Consider the following 12111-nt stretch of genomic DNA (forward strand, 5'->3'; position numbering starts at 1 on the left):
ATAGTATGGTGTTCCTATTAATAGACACAAATGTTGAAAATTTGGTTAACATAAGTTGATAGGTGTTGTCATTTATGGAAATTTTATGATTTATCAAGGAAAATGATGTTAAGAGTTTAGTTTGGTATTAAGTAACTTAGAAAATTATCTAAGTAAGAAGCAATAGTTGTATCAATACAATGCATAGTCAAACTACTTAGTTTGGTGAGATTCACAAAGAGCATATATAAGTTTGTGATCTTATAGGAAGTTAGTTTGGACACCATAGAAGATTTTTTTCAGGCCTCTAAACATTATGCTAACATTTGAATATGTTTTGGATATATTTTCTAGTAACAGGTTTGACATCACAGGAACAAAGCAGTTAACAAAGTATTGGAAATTTGGTCAAGGGATTGATTTGACTTATCAAATCAAGAACTTGACAAGGTAGGGATGACCTCTTATATGTTAGCCTCACATGACATATCTTAATTTTGAGTTTCAGTAATGTGTGTAGAAGATCAAGGCCGTCAGTTTAAATATTTTGGCATAAAGAGATAAACTCTTGTTTAACAAAGTGTGTAATTGTATTGTAATGATATAATTGACTTATGCACACTTTGTTGCTACTGTATACATGTGAATTTGATGGTTATAGAAGAGTATATTAGTTGTATGAATATTTTGAGGCAAGGAACTACAAGGGATTGATCATATATCAAAGATATTAAAATAGTCAAGGTTTTTGCATTCACTTATACTAGTAAATTTGTATATGTATGAGCAATGAGCTCAACTTTGTATTCTACTTATAACTCCCAATAGGGTTAAGGCTTCTAACAAGGTCTAGTCCTCTAACAAGGACATATACTTAATATGCATGTAATGGAATCATAACAACGTCAATATCTTTTACAATATACTTTTGATTAGTGGATTATTTTATGGGCACCATCCCCACTAGGGTTTTTCCTTGGTCAGGTTTCTCCAGTTGAAAAAATATGGTATTATGAGTTTCTTATGTTATATTTTTTTACTAATTTTTACTTTACTCATTTCTACAACTTTAAGATTTGTAATTGATATCCATAGTTAGGAAAAAATTTACTGTGGAATACTGATTCACCCCCCTAGTATTCTTTATTTCTAACAACAACTACCATAAGAGCTCATCACTCCTATTCTCAATTTACAAAGGTGAAAGATCATCTTCAATAAAGATAATAATATGAACATATGATAGAGTAGACATAAAATCCAAAAATGAATTAATAGTATATGTATTAGGTGGAGGAACATGAAGAGTAGATAAAGCCTTTTGCAAAACTTCATGGCAGGTAGGTGAAGTTTGAAGCAATTCCCAAAGAGAAATCTTAGTAGGAGTAGCTCACAATTGTTCCACCACGTCATACTCCTTAAAATTAGTAGTTGGCAATTGAGGTTCTTGAGGAAGCATGGGTTGAGGTGCTTGTGTGCAAAGTGGTTGTAACAATAAAAAATTAGAAAACTAGTAAAATTGCACACTTCTTGCAACAACATATAAATTCAGATCTCTTGATGGCAATGGTTATTTCTTATAGTTTCATTCTTACAATATCCTAAAGCATAATTTATCTACCATAACATATCACCATGATTGAGTTTGTAGGGTGAAAATTAGGTAGCATTTTGGTGATCTCTGATGGGTGTCTACTTGCTCAACATACGATGAGTAGCCTAAAACAATCCATTGGGCTCATATTCAAATATAAAATCATGAATGAAACTGAAAACTTGGCTATAGATGAAGGATAATCTTTCCTTTATGATTTTGTGTATATACATGGTTTGTGGTGTTGAAGAAAAAATATTCATCCCTATAGATCATAGATGCATGCATGACCATAAAAAAAGGATTAAATACTTTGTTTGTAGACACCAAGGCAACTCCAAAACATGACTCTTCTCATATGAAAGCCTCAAAAACTAACTTCTTTCTAACATGTTATGGTCTTTGAACTTGGAAACCTTATTGCAAACTAGGAAAACTACAACTAAAAATAAACTAACTGTGCTTGAAAACTTAAAAATATTATTTATAACTCGTTATGGTCTTTAAACTTGGAAACCTTATTGCAAACCAAGAAAACTACAATAAAACTAAATTAACTATGCTTGACAACACTTATGAAAGCCTCAAAAACTAACCTACCCTAACCTAACCATCAATGGTGTAGGAGTACACCTAAGCTAACCTCTCCATGTCTAGTTTTTGGCCTATTTTTGACTCTAGCCAAGTCAAGAATTTTAGTTTAGGTTGGTTTAAGACCTTAGAAGGTCATTTTATATGTGGGCTAAGTGAGTTAGTCATTAGGACCAAGGTCACACAAATAGTCAATGTTAGTTGCTAATTAATTTTCTTAGTGTTAGAAGCTTAAGGTGAGGTTAGAGTCTTGAATGAGTTCTAAACACATATAAGTGGTGAGAAAGATGATTTATGGCCATAAATGATGTTGGTTCCTTGGAATGTAGAGGTTAGAGGTCCTAAAAAGTAGGATGAAGGCATAATGACAAATATTCCAAATGTTGTCAAGAAGTTGGCATGACAACATTTGTAATTATTGTAAATGTTGCATGAAACTTAGTTATCTTGGATTCCCTTAAGGATGGGGAGTAGAAAATTGACCAAAAGGCCTAGAATGGTGGAGATGGAATCTAAAAAGGAGAAAATACTTGAATCTACAGGTGGATGTAGGCATTGTAATAGTTTTGTGTGTGAAATATAGTGCTGCAACAACATCTTCAACATATTCTTGAGTTTTAGTGTTGACAATGTCTTGAAATGGTTTGAAAGACTCGATCTTAAGATTGTATAGTATTATTTGGTTAGTTTAGAGTTTCTCATTTGATAGGAAAGTTGATTTGAGTAGTTATAGTGTGCTAAATAAATTGTTTTTGTTTTTGAGACCTTACTAGTTATGCGTTAACTAGTCTATACAATTATGGCTCCCCCATGAAATATAGACATGGGAAATACCTAAGGGTAGATGTAAAGGCTAAGGGAGTCATTAGTTTATATATTTTTAGGATTAGGATTCATGAAATTTTGGGGAGCTATTTTTAGTACTAAGCCCTAGGTGAGCAGATAGAGCCTAGTTAGAGGTTTAGGATAGAAGAAAGAAAAGGTTTCTTGCAGGGTAGAGGGGTATTGTATGAAAAAGGTACAATTCCAGGTGGGATTTCATCATATCATATTATACTATGAGTATTGAGCCTATACCGATCTATTAGACCAAGTTGTGAACAAGTTTTCCACAAGATTACAGTCAGTCCTAAAAACTAAGCCTATTAGCCCTATTTTCTTTTTTTCATAGGAAGCCAATGTACAGATAGCTTAGGAGTCTTAAACCTATAGAACCCTTTAGAAAATCAAAAAGGGTATTTGAATCTGGGATTTGTTTTCTAGGTTGTTTGGAAATTTTAGTCAAGAAAGTGGAATTAGTCATTTTCAAGGGCTAATTGGAACTAGGCCTAAATAGACTTCTTAGAGACCAAATATTGAAATTGAGAGGAAAAATACTTGATTATATTTCCAAATGGATCAAAGAGGAGACAAATGGAATTTTTTCTTGAAGATGGATGCCCCTGCAATGAAGAGTGGAGCTTGTGAGAAAGTAACACTTAGTGCTTTCTAAGTGAAGATGGAGGATTGTACTATCTAAAGGTATTAGCCTTTCAAGGTTAAGCACAAGGGTTGAGAACTCTTTGAGAAGATTTGGAATTGGACTTAGTTAATCACCTAAGCACATTAGGACCTAGAGGAGACTAGGTTCCTAGAAGAGACAAGTTAGGTCTCTTGGTAGTAGTGCAAGCAAGCCTTGGAATACATACACCAATCAACAAAACATGTTATACAAATCCATTCACTGATTGGATGAAGTAGCTACATTTGTTCCATTAATTTCAATGATAAAAATTCTTAAAGGTAAATACTTAAGTAAGGAGAAATGAGAAATATTCAATCATTATATGTAGCATCTCTCGAGGAATGAAAATGTTGTGACTTCATATTATTGATTGAAAATATCAAACTATTGGACTAAATCAATATCATTTATGTCATCTTCTACATTAACATCTTCCTATTTAGGCATTGTTATGAATGATTCCTTCTTATTTGTCTTGAATTGGGAAAATTTCCTGATCGGGCAACCTCTTGAAAGTAGAAACTTAGAGCTCACTTTGCTGTTAACTATAGTGTTTTTTCTTTATTTATTTCTAATTCATAATGGGTTCCCTACATGATTGACAACCATGTCAAATCTTCCTCCTTAGTCAAAGAATCTTCATCCTTTGTAAAGACATCTAGAAGCTTATCATATCTATCAACCAACGGAACATTCTAGAGAATTGGCTTCAACTTGTGTTCAGGTTCAAAATCATCAAGAAACATGCTTTTCAAAATAGAGCCTTCTTTGGTAGACATATGCTCTAAATTTTCAATAGCAAGGCTTTCACATAAAACCTTTATAATATTTTCAAATTAACCTTCTAGGCCTTGGTTAGCTTCCATCTCATTAACATTTTGTTTTTGTTTCAATGTGATTGGAATCACGTCTTCCTCATCACGCTAAAAAGAAGTAATTCTTCAAAGAAAATCATGACCCTTTCTTCTTGCTCATTATTATCTCCTACATGAAATGAGATTTGTCCATCATTATGCTTAAAATATGTAGGTAGCTCATCAAACATATTTGATACCTCTTGATTTAGATAGCTTCTCTCTTGTATATTTGCTACTTGTTCTACCATCTACCAACTCTGAATCAATAACAAACTCTTCTCCAACCCTAGAATCTTAAATTGGCTCACATGGAGTAATCTTGACCAAATTTTTCATCTAATAACTAGGATACATGTTCCATGAAGGCCACCATGATAAATTTATGACACAGGCAAAGGGTGAATAACTAGGGACAAATTGTGATATGAATATCAGGATTTAACTGTGTGATTTTGAGTCAAACTCGATGACCCATGTTTCATGAGTAGTGATTCAACATGAATCCATCTCTCATGAGAATAAATGGAACACTTAGCACTCATTGGATCTAGGTGATTCTCACAAGGGTGAAGCACCGAGACTTCCTGGGAGGTCACCCATCCCAGTACTACTCCAGCCTGAGCGCGCTTAACTACAGAGTTTCCTCCATAGTTAAACCCAAAGCTTGCAACCCTATTTGAAAAACCTTTACCAAGTGTTGTGCCTTATGAACCATTCATTAGAAAGCCCCTTAAGCTCATCAATTGATAAGTAGGAGATAATTTCTACAGCTAGTCAAATTGTGATATGAATATCAGGATTTAACTGTGTGATTTTGAGTCAAACTCGATGACCCATGTTTCATGAGTAGTGATTCAACATGAATCCATATCTCATGAGAATAAATGGAACACTTAGCACTCATTGGATCTAGGTGATGCTCACAAGGGTGAAGCACCAGGACTTCCCGGGAGGTCACCCATCCCAATACTACTCCAACCTGAGCGCGCTTAACTACAGAGTTTCCTCCATAGTTAAACCCAAACCTTGCAACCCTATTTGCAAAACCTTCACCAAGTGTTGTGCCTTCTGAACCATTCATTAGAAAGCCCCTTAAGCTCATCAATTGATAAGTAGGAGATAATTTCCACAGCTAGTCAAATTGTGATATGAATATCAGGATTTAACTGTGTGATTTTGAGTCAAACTCGATGACCCATGTTTCATGAGTAGTGATTCAACATGAATCCATCTCTCATGAGAATAAATGGAACACTTAGCACTTATTGGATCTAGGTGATGCTCACAAGGGTGAAGCACCGGGACTTCCCGGGAGGTCACCCATCCTAGTACTACTCTAACCTGAGCGCGCTTAACTACAGAGTTTCCTCCATAGTTAAACCCAAAGCTTGCAACCCTATTTGCAAAACCTTCACCAAGTGTTGTGCCTTATGAACCATTCATTATAAAGCCCCTTAACCTTCAACAAATGTTGACCTAGCTATCCAAACCACCCTACAAGAGTTAACACAACTGAAGAAAACACAAAGAACAACAACCAAAGGAGGAAAAAGAGTGAAATACTTTTATTGATTCATCAAAATATCTTCATACATGCCTAGCTGTAAGGCCTTATGGGTTACAACCAAATACAAATACATTCACATTCAAAGATCCAACAACAAATTCGCACTTTTAGTTCTACTCCCTAATCCTCTTCCCAAAAAATTGCCTAACTCTAAGCCTAAACACTCTATATATACATGCCAAAATGGCTTACACATTATTCTATAACATTACATAAGAGGAGGGTCGACCCAACAATGGTCTAGACACATCCCAAGAAAAGATCTTAACATAAATTTCACAATCGAAATAAATCTCACAAGTCGGCTTGCAGAAACCATGTCCAAATGCTGACACTCAACATACACTAGTAACTTGGCACATGAAGAGACACTTGTCATACATTGGGTAACTTGGCACATGAAGAATCACTCGGCATACACTAGGTAACTTGGCACATGAAGGAACTACTAAGCACATGAAGAATTTGCTAGGAACATGAAGGATTGCTAGGCACCAACTTGCAGAATGAACAAAAAATGAGCATGATAACAAGGCAACCCAGGAGGCTCCTACATCAGACAACCGAGGTTGAAAGAAATGATTCTCCTAAATCATTGAGATGTCACAACTTGAGCTAAATCCAACTCAAATTGAGAAATCCATGAAGCATCTTCAATAGGTCTGTTCTTCCACTTCACCAAATATTCATAGTAATCTTTTCCTCTTGTGCTCTTGCCAACTCTCTGATCCAATATCTATTCAACTTCTTCAATATGCTTCTTAGGATAGTCATCTGATACAACAACTTCATCCTCTAACTCATGATGCTTAAACAAATCAATAATATTGAATATAGGAGATATATCCATGTCATCAGGTAACTCAACTTCATAAGCATTACCACTATCAAACTTCTTCAAGATCTTACAAGGTCCAAATTTCATCATCTTCAACTTGCTGTATGTTCCAACTAGGAATCTTCCTTTCTTTAGATGAATCATCACCTCATCACCAACTTGAAAATCATGGTGTCTTCTAGACTAATCAACATTCTCCTTATACTTTTGATTACTTTGTTCCAACCTCAACTTCACTTCCTTATGCAAAGACTCCATAAAATTAGCAAATTCTTCTCCTACAACACTTTTTTTTTTCACCAGCAACATCTCTCAAATCTGATATACCTCTAGGATGCATTCTAGTAACAATCTCAAAAGGTGTCTTCCCTGTAATCCTATTCACAAATTGTTATATGCAAATTCAGCTTGTGCCAATACCATCTCCCAATTACTTGGCTTATTCCCAACTAAACATCTTAGCAAATTACCCAAGTGTCTATTCACAACCTCTTTCTATCCATCTATCTATGAATGGACTGTAGAACTAAACTTTAGCTCAGTACCCATCTTCTTCCACAAAGTCTTCCAAAAATAACCAACAGACATACTATCTCTATCAGAAATAATACTTCTTGGTAATCTATGCAATCTCACAATCTCTTTAAAGAAAAGTTTAGCAACATGCTTAGCATCTGATGTCTTCTTATATGGTATGAAATGAGCCATCTTAGAAAATTTGTCCACTATAACAAATATGGAATCATATGCTTTCACTGTCTTAGGCAATCCAAGAACAAAATCCATACTGATGTCAGTCCAAGGTTTCTCAGGAACAGTAATAGGTGTATACAAACCAATATTTTGAGTCACCCCTTTTGCAACTTGACAAACTCCACAACTCTTTACAAATTTTTGAACATCCTTATACATTTGTGGCCAATAATACTTTTCTTTTAGCAAACTCAATGTCTTAGCAATTCCAAAATCTCCAGCTAATCCACCACTATGCTTTTCCTTAATCATATTCAACCTCATAGAACTTCTAGGAAAACACAACTGAATACCTTTGAACAACATATCTTCTTGAATGAAATACTCATCATACTTATGTGATTTGTAAGATTTTGTGCTCTACACTCTCTCGATGCCTCAGGAAAATTAGGATCAACATCATAGAACTCTTTCATTTCATCAAAACCAAGAGCTTCAAACTTCATTTCAGTCAACAAATAACGTCTTCTACTCAATGCATCGGCAACTCTATTAGTAACTCCACTCTTATGCTTGATCACAAATGTAAAACTCTTCAAGTACTCAACCCACTTCGTATGTCTTTGATTCAATTTATGTTGACTTCCCAAGTATTGTAAAGCTTTATGATCAGTATATAGTACAAACTCTTTAGGAATCAAATAATTTCTCCACTTCTTCAATGCTTAGACAATAGCATAAAATTCTTGATCATACACATAATATTTCCTTTTAGCATCATTCAACTTTTCACTAAAGAAAGCAACAAGCTTACCTTCTTGACTTAATACAGCTCCTATTGCATTACCACTTGCATCACATTCAACTTGAAATACTTTGTTGAAATTAGGTAAAGCCAATACAGATAATTCAACAACTTTTTGTTTCAAAGTCTCAAAACTCTTATCAGCTCCATGTGTCCACTTGAAGTCCTTTTTTTCTCCCCTCATTGTCTTAGTCATAGCATTACAAATAGAACTAAAATTCTTTATAAAATTTCTGTAAAAACTAGCCAAACCATGAAATGATCTTACCTCAACCACATTCTCAGGTGTAGGCCATTCCAAAATTACTTTAATCTTATCAAGATCCATCTTCTAACCATCAACTAAAATCACAAATCCTAAACACACAATTTCCTCTTGCATGAAAGAACACTTTTTCAAATTAATCAACAACTTTTCCTCTTCAACCTCTGCAATACTTGTCTAATATGCTCAAGATGTTCTTCCTTAGCCTTACTGAATATCTGAATATCATCCAAATAAACAATCACAAACTTACCCAAAAATCTTTTTAGAACTTCATTCATCAACCTCATGAAAGTACTAGGTGCAAGTCAAATCAAAAGGCATAACCAACCATTCATACAAACCATCTTTTATCTTGAAAGTAGTCTTCCATTCATCACCTTCTCTGATTTTGATATGATGATAGCCACTCTTCAAATCAATCTTGGTAAAATACTTTGCTCCATTGAAACAATCCATTATGTCATCCATCCTTGGCATAGGAAACCTATATTTCACTATGATCTTGTTAATAGCTCTGGAATCAGTACACATTCTCCATTCTTCATTATTTTTATGTGCTAATACAATAGGTACAACACATGGACTCAAGCTTTCTCTGATCAAACCTTTGTGCAACATCTCATGCACTTGTTTGTTAAGTTCTTTATTCTCTATAGGTGTCAATCTATATGGTGCTTTGTTTTGCAAACTAGCTCCAGGAATCAAATCCAAACAATGACTTATAATTCTTACGGGAGGTAAGCCATCAGGAATATCATCAACAATAATGTCTTTATACTCATTCAAAAATTCTATAATTTCTACTCGTACTTAACTATCACTATCTACTATCACTTGGTCATTACTAGCTTCTACTGCTCAGTCATTACTACCAACACTTGGTCCTCTAGGAACTATAGCAAAACAAACTTGATTCTTCTTTACTTCCATTTCAAATTGTTTCCCATTAACCATGCATACTTTTATTGTAGTGCAACTAACCTCATCTGGACTTTCGATCAAAAGCAACAATATTTGCTTCTTCCCATTCACCCAAAGAGTATATTGATTCAATCTTCCATCATGTACAACATATCTATCATATTGCCAAGGTCTACCCAAAAAAATATGATAACGATCCATAGGCATAATATCACACAAAACTTCGTCAAAGTAATGTCCAATTTTGAACTTCACAAGGCATTGTTCACTTACCAATATCTTATGCTCATCTTTGATCCATGAAACATGATAAGGTTTGGGATGTTTTAGCCTCTACAACTGCAACTAGGTAACCAGCTCTTCTGATGCCAGATTTGTAGAAGTTCCATCATCAATGATCACTTTGTAGCATTTTCCAGCCATCTTACATATTGTCTTGAAAAGATTCCTCCTTAAAACAGGTTCCTCATCACTTCTCTTATTACATAAGGTTCTCCTCACCATCATATTTTCTCCAGCCTCAGGTCCACTTGGTTAACCCTCATTATCTCCTTGAATCAAAACATTTTTTTTACCTTTCCCACCTTCAAAGGATCTACATTCAAAAGATCTGTCCCTCTTTACCACATCTAAAACAATTACCATGAAATCCACCTCTAGAATAAGAATTACCTCTTGCTCGGTAAGAATTAGTACCTCCTTAGTAAGAATTATCACTTTTCCATTTAGTCTTGCCCTTGTCATCATTCTTCCATCTATATTTTCTTTTATCTTGTATAATTTTTTTAGATCTACCACCTTCACCATAAGATCTACCTCTACCTCTTTGGAATCTACCACCTCTACCTCTTTGTCTTTGTTCATGCTTCTTTGTCAAGATCTCCTTAGCTTTCAAGGCATATTGATATGCTTCTTCTATACTTTCCAAATTTAAAAAACTTATTTCATCTTGAATTCTAATCTCAATCCATTAATGTACCTTGCAATTTTCTCAACATCATCATCCACATGTCTAGATCTGATGTCCAATTTATAGAATTCCTCGGTATATTCTTTCATAGTCATGTCCTTTTGTTTCAAATTTTGCATCTTTCTCAACAAGCTAACTTGGTAATCAGTAGGGAGGAATTTGTTCTTTACCTTTTTCACCATCTTTGGCCAAGTTCTGATCTTCTCCTTTCCTCTCCTTTGTCTATTAGTTTGCAAATGTTCCCACCATAGCGATGCATGACCTTTCAACCTAATGACTGTAATCTTCACCTTTCTATTATCAGGAGTGTTTTCATACTCAAATAACTTCTCCATATTAGAGATCCAATCCAATATAGCATTGGTATGAAATTTTCCATCATAAGGAACAACTTCCACAATAGGCTTTGAATTTTCCCTAGACAACACTCACAACAATCTTTCCTCATCTTGATCTTCTTCAGGTTCTAGATTATGGTTTGGTGCTACTGCTTCATCATCACATACATCATCAAGATGTGCTCCTCTCCCCTAGGCTATCTCTAAAGCATCTAATTTGGCTGTAATTTGTCTCAACCGATCCAATATAGCATCATCTACATCAACCAACCAATATGTGTTATCAAAAAATTAGAATCTATACTCATCCCTTTACATCTTTGTATGATATCAACACTTGCATTTTGTAACCCACTCTTTCTTCTTGTGAATATATGGTAATAAGTTAAAACAACATGAAAAATACTTTGACATCAATAACAATAACATAACAGGTTATCCTATAATCAAAAAAATGTTCTCATCTCTACTGTATCATTTTCAATATTTTATATCATCAATTTACCTTGTCAATCAACATTATTAATTAATTATGTCAAAAAAAATTAGAAAGTAAAGTCCAATACAACTTTTGTCAAGCTTATTAAACCTTAAACATGTGATCAATAACAATAGTAACCATAAGAAGATACAGATACTATATAACACCATATATGTTAACTAGGGAAACCCTTGATCAGAGGGAAAACCCTAGTGAGGATAGTGCCCATAAAATGATGTACTAATATATAAGTTCCTTGTAAGAGGATGGAATCTATTAGGATTCAATGAAATACATTTAATAGACATTAGTCCCCATTAGGAGACTTTGAATCCCTGCGAGGAGATTCTAACCCTGTTAGGAGTTGTAGAAGGCAGAGAGACCCACTGTCTAAACAACTTTAGGGGAAAGACCACCAAACTCACTATCCAACTAGCCTCTATATTATTCCTTTTAGAATAATATAAATGCAACTGCTATCAAAAAATCAAATACTTGCTATGTCCTCTTAGCATGCCTCTACCACACCAAAACACTTCTCAGATCTCAATACTAGATCTACAAACTTGCATCACAATAATCCCTTTGATCACTTACACATATTTACCAATCTTCTTCTCTTATCACATTAACAAAATCACCTGCATACTATATATTATTTATCACAAGGAAAATAACTTTCCTTTATACAATGTCTTCCAAATA

This window comes from Cupressus sempervirens, chromosome 3 (genome assembly GCF_028749045.1).
Source record: "Cupressus sempervirens isolate cs-2001-9-10 chromosome 3, ASM2874904v1, whole genome shotgun sequence".
Classification (NCBI taxonomy): Eukaryota; Viridiplantae; Streptophyta; class Pinopsida; order Cupressales; family Cupressaceae; genus Cupressus; species Cupressus sempervirens.